The 15,661-nt window shown below is 32.3% G+C and overlaps 1 long non-coding RNA gene across 28 annotated transcripts in view; it reads left to right on the top strand.

Annotated features, from left to right (window-relative positions):
• Nucleotides 1-1,344: 1,344 nt before the first annotated feature.
• LOC143256098 (uncharacterized) overlaps nt 1,345-15,661 on the top strand; it is a 46,367-nt gene continuing 32,050 nt past the window's right edge. For 11 of the 28 annotated variants that reach the window (XR_013031028.1, XR_013031030.1, XR_013031006.1 and 8 more), the window contains exons 1-3: nt 1,345-2,508; nt 5,590-5,873; nt 15,432-15,505. This is a non-coding gene — a long non-coding RNA (uncharacterized LOC143256098). Of the gene's footprint in view, nt 2,620-5,589; nt 5,874-12,373; nt 12,492-15,431; nt 15,506-15,661 lie in introns of all 28 variants that reach the window. The other 17 variants (XR_013031031.1, XR_013031014.1, XR_013031015.1 and 14 more) reach the window with 11 other exon arrangements.

Genomic DNA, 15,661 nt, shown 5'->3' with positions numbered 1-15,661 from the left:
AGAAGAAATTGGAACTTTTCCAGGTTCAGTTGAGAAGAGCCATATTGACCCATTTTACATGTCTTGCAACCAGGAAACTGGAATTTCCTAATCTGGATTGCACCAAATATGGAACCAGTGTACAAAAGCTGCGTGATGAGTTTGCAAACAGATTTCCAGATTTCAGACAAACTGAAATTAGATTGAAATTGTTCGCTCAACCATTTGATTTGGCAGTGGAAGACAGTCCTGATGATTGCCAAATGGAACTCATTGAACTGCAGGCTGACATGGACACTAAAAGGAAATTCTCTGAAAACAGTTTGCTAGACTTTTACAAACTCTGTGTACGTGAAAAGTTTCCCAATTTGTCCCGTCATGCACAAAGAATTGCCTCCCTTTTTGGTGGCCCGGCATGGCCTAGCGCGTAAGGCGTGCGACTCGTAATCCGAGGGTCGCGGGTTCGCGCCCGTGTCGCGCTGAACATGCTCGCCCTCCCAGCCGTGGGGTTGTATAATGTGACGGTCAATCCCACTATTCGTTGGTAAAAGAGTAGCCCAAGAGTTGGCGGTGGGTGGTGATGACTAGCTGTCTTCCCTCTAATCTTACACTGCTAAATTAGGGACGGCTAGCACAGATAGCCCTCGAGTAGCTTTGTGCGAAATTTCCAAACAAACAAACAAACAAACAAAAAACCCTTTTGGTAGCACCTACTGCTGTGAGCAATTTTTCTCCAAAATGAAGCTCATCAAAACCAAATGTAGAAGTCAGCTGACTGATGAACATTTGACCAGTCAGTTAAGAGTGGCAACCACTTTTGTCAAAGCTGATATTGACAAGCTCTTCAAGGACTCTAAGTTTCAAGTGTCGCACTAAAATGATCACTCATGCAAAAATATAAAATATTATTGCTTGCATTTTGAGAATTTTTTTAATTTATTGTGCATGTACACGAATAAGCTTGTTTTTTTAAGTGGCCCCGCTTGATTGATGAAGTTGGTTATATGGCCCACCGACGAAAAATGTTGCACACCCCTGCTATAACTGGTAAACAATCGAAATGCGCACCGAACACCATTATACAAATATACAAGGCTTACATCCGTCCACTAGTAGAGTACGGATGTCAAGTAACATACAATATGTCAAACAACACACTCCAAAAAATCCAAGTGCAACAAAACAAAATATTAAAATCCGCATTCAGTTTACCATCTTTTACGCCAACAAATTATCTACACCAAATTAGTAATTTACCAACTATAAGAGACAGAATAACAGAACTTTCTCTCAAATATTATCTAAAAGCAGAAAATAGAAACAAACTAACGGCATCACTGCACAAATTATCAAGTGCACCAACGAAATACATATCACCTTACAACATATTTCAAGAATCACAATCCACTCAACAAAGAATCTAAATAAATAAAATCTATGTTATTAACATGAATTCCTTTTTTTCAGGTACAGGGCACACGACAGGCAAAACTTTCGGCGCCTGTCGTGTGAAAGTGGGTTTTCTCGGGGCACTCCTGTTTCCCCCCACATCAAATTCTTCAGGCATTGGATTTCTAGATCCCAGCCTAGGCAACCTTTTTGCCAGACCCAGAATCGGGCCGTTTGATTTGATCTGAATTTGAATGAATTACATTCATATTCACATCTGCCCAACTTTTTCATTTCGGGACAGGTCCCGGCCTTTCTTTCCACTGCTGCCTTTGCCTCCACCCAAAAGAACATTTAGTGAGACATTCTCCACCCAAAAAAGTCAAGAATAATAACGATAATTAATTTATTAAAATAATAATAAAAAAAAACACCACTTAATCTTAATAACAATCCACGAAAGGGGACGAAGAGGAACTACAAAGTTCCTGAACACCCCAGTTGGAGAGAGAACTCTTCTGATTTCTCTCTCTCTAAACTGAACCCCTGCCACGTTAGTTTAGTTTAGTGGTGGAGGTAAGTGTAATATCCATTTGTTATCTGGATTGTATGTTAATAATAGGAAGAATGATCGAATCGAATAAAGATCAGTCTGAGGAATGTACGTTCCTGAAGATCGATAAACCTTTTAGTTGATTAACTCTGTGTTGGTGTTCACGTCTCAGTACTGTGATAAACTAAGCCAGACGTTGTTAACGAAGCCTGGAAATGAACTGTAAACTACAGGATCTCCTAAATGTTGTGTGACAGTCAACGGTACATGTCTAACAGTTTCAACACGTTTGTTACTCTTGTCGTCAGTCATTAAAACGTAAATATCAACTTATCCGATCCAACGAGAAATGAGAGCCCAGTGTGGCTTTGCTTTAAAAAAAAAAAACATACACCTCACACACACCAAAGCAGTAACAGAAGAAATAGAAAGAATGATTTGCTCTGTGTCTTCATTACATTATTTGCTGTCATGTGTACCAATAAAAGTTTTATTCTTCTGCCATAAGAATTTGCTAACAGAGGCTACAAGAAGCTGAAGTGATTTACAATAGCTTGTATTCTTTTTCCATGGATGAAGCAATTGAGGTATGTATTATTTACAGGGAAACAATTAATGTGGTTTTGATAAACATTTCCAAAAGTGTAGGTGACAGTAGTGACAAAAGTGGCAGTAGCAGTTAGGATGCAGTTGATTATGTAATAATGCAAAATTAAGCATTTTAATGTATTTTTTTATTAATGAGGTTATAAGTAATTGCAACAACACATAACATTTTAATCTGTGTGTATTGTATCTCTTCATTTGAAAAAGGGTGTGTGTGGAAGAAACTACATTTATCAAAGGGGAGATGTGGACAACAACACTTCAGGAAGTGCTAGTCTAGAGTTTTATTTCTTTGTTATGTCTACATATCTAAATGTTAAATGAGAATCTATTTTTCATGGAAGTGTAAGGAAAGTGAAATCACAATATAACTAGTTGTAATTTGCAAGAAAAAAGTAGTTTGAAGTTCCTGGATTGGGTCTTCAGTAACATAATTATGAAGTGTCTGTTTTTTTTGCCAAGAAAGTGATCAGTTTAAACACATTGCTGGAAGAAATTTGTTTCTGTCTATATTTCAGCTTAGATAACTTCTTTTCTTACAAACAAACTGGATTAACATCCTTGTGCCTACAAACTGATAATTTTGCTTTTTAGTAACAAGTGAAATTTCAATTTTTATATTTTTGTCTGTTCATTTGCAGGTTTTTTCTTTTAATAGTTGGTTGATATTACATTAACAATTATTTGTGGAGAACAGAAAAGGCTGAAAGATTTTGTTGTTGCAGTCTCCTCACACAATAAAACTTGAGTTTGAAAATTTATATGTAAATTAGATCACCTATTTATCAGTCAGTCTGCAAAACTTACTAAATTGTGTAGCAATACTGAAAATGAAAGTTAAACATGAAAAACTATAGATCCATATTTTAGAACTTGTTTTGCACTTGACAAATTTATTTTTAGTTGCATTCATCAGTGGTATGATTCCAGATTATAATATCACTCTTTATCATGCTAATATTTACATTGACTTTTCATGTGAAACAAGCCATTTTATTTTGATCTTTAATTTTTACTTTTAAATATTTGCTGGAGCATGTCTTTATAAATAAAAGTTATAGGCAGTGAACCAGTCAATTTTGTAACTATCTATGGTAAACTTAATGATTAATGTTATGAAGTATTTTCTTTAGTTAAAACTTGGATATTCTTCACAAGTATAAAATATAAAACATTGCCTGAGGAAGTATCTCAAGTCTTAATTAGTTACAGCATGCCTGTTTTACGATGATGTAATTTTTGTGTAACTTTGTTGATGTGATAAAGAGATCATCATATCAAAGTTGTGAAATATAAAATTATAGCAGTCTGATGAGCAACGTTACAGTAATTACTCAACCATGAAGTTATAGTAAAAGTTTACACTCATAGTTTACTGTAGTGTCTCTCATTTAGAATCAGGCTATTTGGATCAAAATTATTATGTAAGCTTATTTTATTAAATAACTTTGCAATCATTTTGAAAAGAGTCCTTTGTATTTTTGCTTACATTTTTTAGTTTATTAAAACTTTTGAATTCAGCAAACAATTTTGAAAAATACTATACATCAAGCTTATGGTTTGGGAAAGATATAGTTTTTATCCTACTCAGTGTCCTCAAATACCAGAACAAAAAGTGTGTGCAGAATAAAACGAGTTAAGTTGATTTTGTGTAAACATGTCTTTGTCCTTATTCAAGTAAGCAAATATGTCATTGTTTAAGTTCACCAAATTAAAAAAATATATTATTGATTTTATTATTTTATGTTTCCAGTATTAAATAAAGTATTTAATTAAATACTTTTTATTGTAACAGCTCATTTAAAGTTGACTGAAGTTATCAAATTTAACAGAGTTAAAACATGGTCCTTGAATATATTGAAGCCAAGAGAATGATGTATGTCATCTGTAATTTATAATGTATCATGTAGACATTATGAAATATATACTAATGCATAAAATTGTTTAATTAAATAAACACTGAAAATAAGGTAACAAATATTATCCTCTTTATGCTTACTGTCACTCAGTTTTCAGTTCAGAGGAATTTCTTCTAGTTGTTAGTTCTGTTCAGATGACAAACAGTACATCAATATTCATTAGGTAACTGTGCTGATTTGAAGATTTATGGAAGATTCATTTTAAAATTTGAATTAACCCTACAAATGAATTACACTATTTTCTTTGTAGAATGTCAAAACATTATAAAATGAAGATAGTGGTTTTGTTTCAATATCTTAAAATCTCATAACATTATCCATTTATACATATGTTTATACTTTTTATTAAATTGACCCTACAGCCATTTTTGGCTGACGTTACTTGAGTTGCTCTGATGCAGTACACGTGCACTCGTTACTTTATCCAAGAACATGAAACTCGTCTCCACAAAGTGACCTGTATTGGCTGTATTTGTGTAAACTAGTCACAACTGAGTTATCAGTTATAAAAAGTTCTTGAATTTAATTTATCTTAAAATACAGAACAGTAAATAAAGAAGTAGAGTAAACAATAATATTTTCTAGTTTTGAACTTTTTTACTCATTTGGGGCTTGACCCAGTACTGAATATCAAGTCTCATAAAATTTTACAGTAAGATGTGAAACAAAATGATATTTTAAATTTGGCATGTGTACATTTCAAAATAACAAAAAATCATAAATTACAACATCAGTACCTTAGGATTGCACTATAATTTATAAAACTTGGTAACTTAGCTCTGTTTGAGTGATATTCAAAAGTAAGTGTACATAAGCAAGTGCTTCCAAAAATGGCAAGAGGTAGGTAGGGGCACTGAGACTAATTCAGTAAATGTAGCAAGCAGAAAAGATGGGAGATTCAATTTTCCATATTATAACTTCTCAATATCAGTAATTTGAGCTCTTTACTTATAAGAAATTATAGTCTTGGTATTTGGACATCACAAACTCTAATTTGAGCACATCATAAAATGCACAAAACATGATATTTAGATTTTTTTTTCAATATTCACTTTTAAATTAAAAATTTAATTAATGTATAATACTAAAATTTGAATTATACTTTCCAATTTAAAACCAAACTCATTTGTTTTGAATTTCCAGCAAAGCTTTACGAGGGCTATTTGTGCTAGACTTCCCTAATTTAGTAATGTGAGACTTGAGGGAAGGCAGTTAGTCATCACCACCCATCACCAACTCTTGAGCTTCTCTTTTACCAGTGAATGGTGGGATTGACCATCACATTTAACACCCTCACAGTTCAAAGGGCCAGCGAGTTTGTTGTGACAAGGATTCATTCCCTCAACGCTCGGGTTACAAGATGAGTGTCTTAACCACCTGATTTGAAATTAGTGTTTTGAAGAAAATGTTTAATGAAAAATTTTGTGGTAAGTAAATTTTTCTTATCCAGCTTTCATCATTGAGTCATAGAAATTGAAATGAATGTTGTGATATTATGCCATTCAGTGGACACGTGGTATCAGAATATTTATTTTCACCACCTCAGTTTCAAAAGGGGTATGTAAAAAAAACAACGTTTTTTTATGTAACCATTTTTTAAAATAATACAAAAGTTATTTTATCCATACTATGAAATTTCATTGTAATTAATCATTTTTATGAAGTAAACTGTATCTGGTCTTAAAACAAAAGCTTTTGAACATGAACCTTTCTTCATAAACTAAAACATCAACAACAAAAAGACAAGTTTACTTGTGAATACACTTTGCAAAGCCTGAGAAATTGTGCAGGAGGAACTGTGAACTTTTGACTGGTTATGCTGATTTCTCCAAGCCAGTTCACTTGGCTGTGGTTTGGCTAGATAGTAGACATAGGGATAGTGGGAATCTCCTTAATTCATTCATGCACGTCACTAATCAGATGACGAGAGATTTGGCTAATCATTGAAATTAAATTTTCAAGTAACCATGGTTTATTCTCTTTGGAAAGCACACTAGCTGAGCTAGCACTCAGTTTATTAAACTAAGCCTCAGATTGACCTTAATGTGTGGTATTCAAGTACAGTGATGCTTATCACACAGTTATAAGTAGCTGCAAAATACAAATCCCTAAATGTTTTGCACAGAATTATTTCAAACATGAACAATAAGAAATCCCACCTAATATCATTGTGCAATCACCAAAATAATCATTACTCAAACATTAAAACTAAGTCTCCATCCAACTACTGTCTTATAGGTTTCTTAGGACTACAACAGGCTCATGGAGAATTGAACAAGATGTGTAGATAGAGATGAAATCAATAACTTTAATACATATTCCACACTGTTAATTCTAACTCTGAACCTAGTGCACTGTACTACAGTCCATTTCATAGTAAGGAAGTACTAATTATTGTAATGATTGAAAATCGCCTCACTTTAGGATGATATGACAATAAAAATACAAGTACAAGTGGTACAGCACAATAGATACAGCTTGTAACGTTTGCCTATAATAAAAGATCAGTATTCATATAAGACTTGCATCTGATTTACATAGATACTTAAACTGCATTTTAAAACAGAAAATCTAACATACTAAAAAAAATAAGCAAAAAGATTAAAAAATGTTTAGTGTAAAAACTATGAATCAAAACCAATTTATGAAAAACACAATTAAAATTTATCATACATCTGGAATGGCTGCTGCATACCTACAACATGCAGTGAAATATTAACTTATGTACGACCAAACTGCTCCCAAAAATAATTTTCTGATCATGACTTCACCAGTAACTAAAACAGTGAAAACCACTATTTGTGTGAACCTCAACAGACACAATTACAATGTTAATCATAAACTGGATTCTTTTTATAAATCATTGAATTGCATGATGCACAAGCACACAGAAATGAACTGAAAACTGCTGAGGATGATATATGTGGCATAAATGAAATAACTTCATTGTAGCAGTAACTTGGTTGTTCAACATCATAATACTATTGTATTAATTTACCACATGTAGGTGTGTGAATTTCTACACATTACATGTGGCATTTAGAGCATAATGAAAGCTGATCACTAAGATGTTACTGACTAGTCATAGCATATCATTAGTTGAAATATATCATGCAGACTCTCCCTTCAGTGTTAAACAAAGAGGGATATCTAAGAATGGGTTAAGATTCAAAGAGTCATATCCATTGTTTCATGAAATAGTTGTATTGTACTTACACTTCCTTGTGTATGTGAAACTTTATTGTTGTAAGATGTAGAAGATACTTTTCTGGATACTTGTAATCTGATTTGGTGAGTGATCAACTGAAGAGAGGGAATGGATATGGTCAGATTTATTTTGGAAAAGTCAGGATTTGCCACAAAGATATATTTGTAATTTTTTTGTTGAAGATGCTAAATGCTTGTGTTTTAGTTATTTACATGGAGTAAACTTTAGGGCAAGTAGTTCTTGATGCAAAAGATTGTTTTTGTCATTCCAAAAATATCAAGAGACCGGCTTATCAAAATTTCCATAAACAATACGTTCATAGAATTTCTCATTAATTTGTCACTTTTCACCAACAGATGTAAAAGGTTGCATAGATCATGTGTTACTTATTAGATAAAATACTTGGCTATACAAGCAACAGACCATTTTAACTGAGAAGATATTCACCAACTGTCCCATTTATTAATAGAAGTTGGAATTTTTGTGTGTGTGTGATTTATTTTTCTCCAAAATTTGATGTACCAAGTACAGTTTTGTTTCTGGAATATGTTAAATACTTTTTTCTTTCATAATTACTTGCAGCAGTCAACATATTGTGAAGACTGTAAATGTACAGCCTGATTCAGTGTCAAATTTACAAGTCATATTGATGTAAGAATGTTGTTATGAATTAGGAAAAAACAAACCTTTTGCTTATATCAAATTATTATTTTGTTTGCCACAATGAATATTTTTTATTATAATATTTGTTATCAAAACTGAGAGAAATGAATGAAAGGAACATTGATATCAAACAGATATGCATTCAGATTCATCCTGATACTTTTGTGAAATCTTCATCTTTTAGTCACAAAACCTTGTGTTATGGTCTTATATATTCCAAGTTCAACTCACAGTCTGGAGTAGTGGGTTTGAATTCATGTCCAACCAAAAATGCTTGTTCTTTCAGCTTTGGGACATTATAATATTATAATCTTTTTGGTGGGAATACAGTTTCCATTAAATACTTTAATTTAGAAAGCAAATAAATAGAAACTACCTCTAATATTTCAACCAATTATACCCCCAACCATTCAAAATAAAAAATATTTATTTTAAATATACACCCTACTATGATATATATGCAAAAACGGCTCGTTTGGGTTGAGAAAATATTTTACATAGAAGAGCGAACAACGTTTCTACCTTCTTCTTTGCGAACCTGACGATGACCGAAGAAGGTTGAAACGTTGTTCGCTCTTCTATGTAAAATATTTTCTCAACCCAAACGAGCCGTTTTTGCATATATATTTCTCAACAAGTGGGTTTCTTGACATCACTGATTACCCTACTATGATATTTGTGTATGATCTTTGATGATTATTCATGGCAACTGATTAGACTGACTACACTGTTTGGATTTTTAATGATAGATTGGATATTTTGAACACATTTTAATGCTGTTCCATTATGGCAGTAAGTTAGCAGCATGGACTATTAACAACAATGCAATATTGATATATATATGTATATATGTAAAAAAACTCAGGAAATAACCAAAATTACATAGTAAAGCACATACCTATAAAAATAGAAGTTACACAAATATAAAACCAGTAGTACACAAACACTTACCATACTGTCACTTGCACCATGTTATACATATTGATGAATAATGGAGATTTTAAATTTTTTTATTATTTAAGTATGAAAATGACAGAAGTATGAAAATTACATGATTATATATTTATAGGTTTCAGTTATTACAGAAGCAGTTTTATGTTTATAAATTAATTTTAGGTGCTGATATATTTATATTCAGTCCAGTTATGTTTTAATCATAATATACATGTAATTATCATCATATTTTGAACTTTTTTGTTAGCTTGTATAATGAAAATAAAATGATTAATGACATTGTCAGTTTATCACTAGATTGATTTATAACATCTACAAACTAAAAGGTAAACAGAATGTATCTATGATTCACTCTGTTCCTGTGCAGGTACAGTGGTAAATTTATGAATTCTTAATGCTAAAATCGGGGGTTCAGTTTCATTTGGTGGATACAACAGACAGCCTGATGTGGCTTTGCAATAAGAAAACACACACACTTGTCTCCTTAGTAATGCAATTCTGTGTTTCACCATCAACTATTTTTAGTTTATTCATATAACATTTAATTATTTTCAGGCATATTTTAGTGTTTTTAGTTTCAAATTTTATGCATATTATTTCGTAAAATTTGTGAAGTATAGTTATAATTTATAATGCTAAATTTGGATGTTCCTTTGATAAAAGAACCGATTTTAATTTAAACTTATCAAAACTTCTGTGAATCAGTATTAAGTTTAAAAATAAGAAAAGTCAAATAGTATTAATATTTTGAAATACAAATGTTGTTTGGGGTAAAAGATCTGTTTGTAATGACCGCTAGGTAGAGCTAGCAGCAGTGCATGTTTAACTTGTACACGCTTGGAGTACGGTTTGGTTGTATTTTTATAAATTAACTTTTGATGAAAGTTAAGCTGTGTTGCCAACGTTGAGCTAGAATAAATTTGTGTCTAAGAGAAATAATCTCAGATTTATAGAACAATGGAAAACGTCCAAGAATCGTTATAAATTTGTATCGGCACATCTGTCGTTAGTAATGTAGTACTAATATTAAGAGTCGTATTTTAGTTATTAACCTTTTTTCTAAATTTGAATCAGGAACAGCAAGATAGTTGTACTATATTTTCTATCCATTTTCCTTGTTGTGTAGAAAATTAAATTTGATAACAGTGCATTAGCTTAGATGTTATGATTTTATGATATGCATAGTTTATAGTTTACATTCGGTTAGATTTGATTGGTATGTAGCTTTCATAGTTGCAGCCAACAGTATGTAATATTCCACAGTTTTAAAATATATATGGATGAGTGCAAAGTGAATTGTTTTAATTTGACTGTATACATGAAAACCATGTATATACCTTTTCCTGACTTGTAATGACTACGTACACTGCTGTCTGCAGTATTTTGCACGTGATTACGTAGTTCAGACTACATAACTTAAAAATAAATTTCCAAGACAGACAGAACTTAAAATGAAAAGTTCCAGTCAACATCAAATTTATTCAAAAACCAGGTAAAAACTAAAGTCCATTCTATGTAAAAACGACACTGACAAATACAACACCAACATAATTTATAAAATACAATACAACAACTACCATGACTTCTATACTGGGGAAATAAGCAGAAACAATGGAAACTAGATTCATAGAACACGAAAATACACTTTCACATGTTTTTGAACACTGCAAATCAAATAAACACAACACAACCATAGAAAACACCCAGATATCAAGTAGGGAAACAAATATAAACAAACACAAATTCAAATAAACCCTACTTATACAACAACGAAAACCAAAATTAAACAAATATAAAGGAACACCTTTCTACGTATACTAATTAATAACTTAACATCCACTTGCAATACCCCTACAGTCCCATACCTGTTTATACTCTTGTCCATAAGAAAAGTCACACTAAAACTCTCTCTTTTTTTAATCTGAAGATGACCTAGGAAAGTTGAAATATTGTTCTCTCCTTATCAATAAAAGTGTTAATACCCATACCAGCCATTCTGAGATCAAATTTGCTCTTGGATAGAAAGATGGCTGGATGGAAGAAGGTAGAGGGTTTTTTTTTTTTTAAATGGAGTTCAATTAAATTTGATTGATGTCACAAGTAGGCATACCTAAGTGTTTGGATGTATGCTGTTATTGATTTACACAATAATATGGATAAAGTAATGATTAAATGATGCTTAAAATTGCTGATGGTGTTAACCATACATTAACCTATTTTGCATATGTTGCAACCTCTCTACATAATTACATTCAAAATCCAATTTATCTACTTTGATATTAATGTATTGCATTAAACCTAATGTCAAAACATAATTAATAAATAAAAATGTTAATATTATACCATATTTAAGTTTCTAATTTTATGTGGAAGTATCTTTAAAAAATTCTCAATCTTCCTTAGTTATAGAATCGATAATTTACTTTCTAAGTCTCTCTTTGTATTTAATTTATTGACCTTTCCTTTCAGAAGTACACAATTTAATATAAGCTGCTTATTATAATATAATTATTATTTTGAACAGAGTGAAATGTTTATAGCCTTCATTCTTTGTGTACAAGGCCATAAACTAGAAAATCACTCACTTGACATGCCAATCTGCCACATCCTCTATTTCACAAATTGCTGTTAGTCCTTTGTAACATTTAATACTACATTATATATAACCAATAAAAAAGTTAAAGTTTAAATTACATGTATTGTTTCCAAAACATACCTCCTCTCACACCAGAGCTATTCTTGACTGCCAGCATTTCTTCATTTGTCTATCAAAGCATTGGTCTGATTATTTTCTTGCTTGCTCCATTCTTTTATATCACACTTAATTGCCCTAAGTGATATTTGTCTCATTACACTCTCCATTTACATCAGTTGGTATCCTGGTTCTTCATGTAAACATCTTAATCAGATAAAGTTACCACTTTTGCTTGACAGTATCACTAATGGGTTTTCCAGTGCTGTGATTTTTCAGAGATACTTTTAGCATTCTTCATGTCACTTGGTTTATTTTTTTAAAAAGAAAAATTTATTATCAAACTAATTTTCAGTGATTTTGTTTATTGTGATATTGAAAAATATATTTAGTTTGGTGTTTTTTGGAAGGTGAGGCTCTGAGGCTGCAATTATGGGTGCTTCTTGACGTTCCGGAAAGAATTTAGAATAGTTTTTTGCTGCAACTTCCTTTGGCCTGTTAGCTTTTCAGTCTCTTCGTGGGGCAGTGGTAAGTTTACTGATTTAAAACACTGGAATTTCAGGTTCAGTTTTACAGATAGCTCAATGCTGGTTTGCTCAAACGAAACAAACTTACCTAATTAAATGTTGTCCCAAACAATGGTAATAAATACAGTCTTTAAAAAGAAATACACAAGCAGGCCACTTTCAGATAAGCTGCTTCAAAAGTGTTTTCTTCATTTGGTTCATTAAGGGTATGATGTTTTGGGTCTTTTCCCTGATTACTTTTGAGCCTGCACACCTTACTTGATGGCTCAAAGGCCTGGAAACAAATATTTAGTTTTTTTCTCCATCTATAACATTGTGTTTTATGCAAAGAGCTTTGCTACTCAGTAACATGAAGGAACAGTTGTGACTTATCCATCAAGGTTGTTGGAACTATGTGATTTAGCCTACCACTGCTACATGAAAACTCATCCCAACTCTTAAATAATGCATCTGTTTCTCAAACGTAAGGGTTCTAAGGTGGAGTTTGTAGTTAACCTGAATAGGTCAATGGCCTCTGGTGGGATAGTGGAAAGTTTATGGACTTACAACTTTTAAAATCCAATGTGTTTTTTCCTGACAACAAACTGTTGGAAGGTTCTCAGGATCAGCAATTTCACTGAAGACAAGTTGAACTCATTGTAAGCATGCACACATGCTGTTACATTCATCTTTGTCATTGTTGATGTGTCATGTTTCATTGCACTTACAAAAGATTATACATCTGTGCCTCTTCAAGGGTCCTGACCACCTGGCATTAGCCTCTTCTTACATTGGTACCAAAATAGATTCTTTTCATATCCAAGGCTTCTGCTGCTTGGTCTGAATGCTGCCAGCAGCATTAGTGATCATTTTCTACCTTCAGGTTCTGTGGCAACTTAGCCCTAAGAATTTTTGGACGTGTAGTAACCTTAACCAAGGATCTGTGGGAACTCCATATCCTTAAATAAGGGTTAGTCACTTACTTTACACCTTCCTTGTCATTATCAATCAAACCTGTAGCATATCCATTACCTGCAGATCTTCAGACTTTAGAACTTGTGGCTATCAGAGTTTGGTTGGTGTTGGGGTAAGAAGAGTACTAGTTCTTTCAGGGCTTTATTTCCATCAATTATTGGTCCTAAGAAGACAAGAAATTGGTGTCTAGTTGTTAATCTTTCTCATCTGTATCAATACTTAGATTTTCTAAGGTACACAAGTTGCTCATTTCTCATTCCGAGTTTCCATTTATTTTGCTGGGATTGTAGATGTCCAAGTTTTTTGTAGTTGGTTCCATTTTGCACATTACCACAGTGGTGGTACACCAACACTATCAGCATTTTTTGTGCACAAGGGTCAGGTGCTGCAGTTCGAGGTTTTTTACCATCAGACTAGCATCAGTGTCACATTGGTTCTATTGAATCATATAAGCTTTTTTCATCACCTTCATTGCCTAGCACTGTGCACCATTGGATCAAAAGTGAAACAATTTGTAAGTAGGTCAAATGCATGTATGATGCTGAGATGTAGCGTTGAAGCTCAGTATTATTGAACAAATTAACTTGTCCATGGCACTGTGCTATTGATCTTCTTGAACGAGTTATCTCATCTATGGCACTGAACAGGTTAAACCAAGACAGATTGTTCTAACAAAATAGTTGATTGGTTATGCCTGGTTTTGGCAAGGGATGCATTCCATTAGGATATAACAGATTTACAATTCTTGGCATTCTCTTCAATTGTCATGTTACTCAAGGTATTAGCAATGATTTGTTCCATTCCATTATTGGGTCCTGTTGATAGCACTAGATTTGCATCCTGTTCCTGTTTCTGCAGTACATTCATAAGTGGCTACTTCTTTGCATAGTACAAGCATTTAATTTTTAAGGTTACTATGTGTCTTTCTCGGTTTTTGCTTTGTTCTGTGATGGATATTTAGCTACAAAAATGACACACATTGACAATGGTGGATTGAGAAGAGGTTGAATCCACTTTAATCTTAAGTGCCAACCATAACATGTATTTCGATCTGGCTATTTGGGAAATATTTTTGCATCTTCCTTGTAAAAGATGGCCATATTGACTACCATCTGATACAACAAAATATTTTTTTCAGTTCCTTTACTTTCCAAATTCCTCAAGTTAATTTGGGGTCTTTGGGTACTGGTATGTTAAGGTTGCATAACATGCCATTTTTCAGCACTTGTTTGTGATCTGAGTCAGTATATGCAAATGAAGAAATTTGAAGAGTTTGGAAAATTTGTACCTTATGGACCATCACACTTTAATGTTATTACCTTAAAATTGAAACTGTTTATTTAAACCACATCTGAAACATAAAACCATTTTTCTCAAAATCTGATTTCAAAGATACCCAAGAATAATTAACTTTTTTAAAGTTTTAGGTCAATTAGGAATTGTATTTTTTTTTAGATTTAGTTCTCTGTGAAGATATTTATTTTTGTTGTTGATTAATTAATGAAATTCTTATTGTAGTTTTGTTCTTATTTATTTTTCTGTTGTGTAAATAATCAGAATACTTAATAGTCTTACACAGTATTATTTGTTTAAGGGTTCATTTATCTTTTAAGAACAATTTTCAGGCTTCCTGCTTTCCTTGGAACTATTTCATTGTAAATCATGTTCAATTTTGATGGCCATAATAATGCATTATTATGAATATACTTCTTTCATTGCAGTAAGTTTCTACAAACGTTGATGAGGTCAATCTTATTCCACACATTTTGATAAACTTATCACACAATCTCCACTGCATTTGGATATTGGCTTTCTAGACTATGTTTAAGAAGATCAAAGACAAAACCAAACAGCATTTTATGCTTCATTAAAACTAAATTATGTTGGCAATCCAAATATTTTGTGTTAAGGCCTTCAAAACAAATGCAGATAATAATTATTCACTAATGGAGATAAACTAAACTGAGTTCTTTTTTGTCTTCAATAGTGTTTGCTAATTCAGAACCTGTTAGAGGGTTTGAAGAAGGTGCACTCCAGATGTGCTTTGCTAATTTTAGGCAAGTTAGTAAACCTTTACAAAAGTCTACTATTTAAGTTCATATTAAAAGATATTACAAGTAATGTAAACATTGCTTTTGGACTAAATACATTTTATGTGGTTGCTGTAGAATAGTCATTAATATTGTATACGTATGTAACATGGGCATATATTATGTA

This window comes from Tachypleus tridentatus, chromosome 7, assembly GCF_004210375.1.
Source record: "Tachypleus tridentatus isolate NWPU-2018 chromosome 7, ASM421037v1, whole genome shotgun sequence".
NCBI classification, from domain to species: Eukaryota; Metazoa; Arthropoda; class Merostomata; order Xiphosura; family Limulidae; genus Tachypleus; species Tachypleus tridentatus.
The sequence above is the reverse complement of the archived record's forward strand: the minus strand, read 5'-3'. Positions and strand labels throughout refer to the sequence as shown.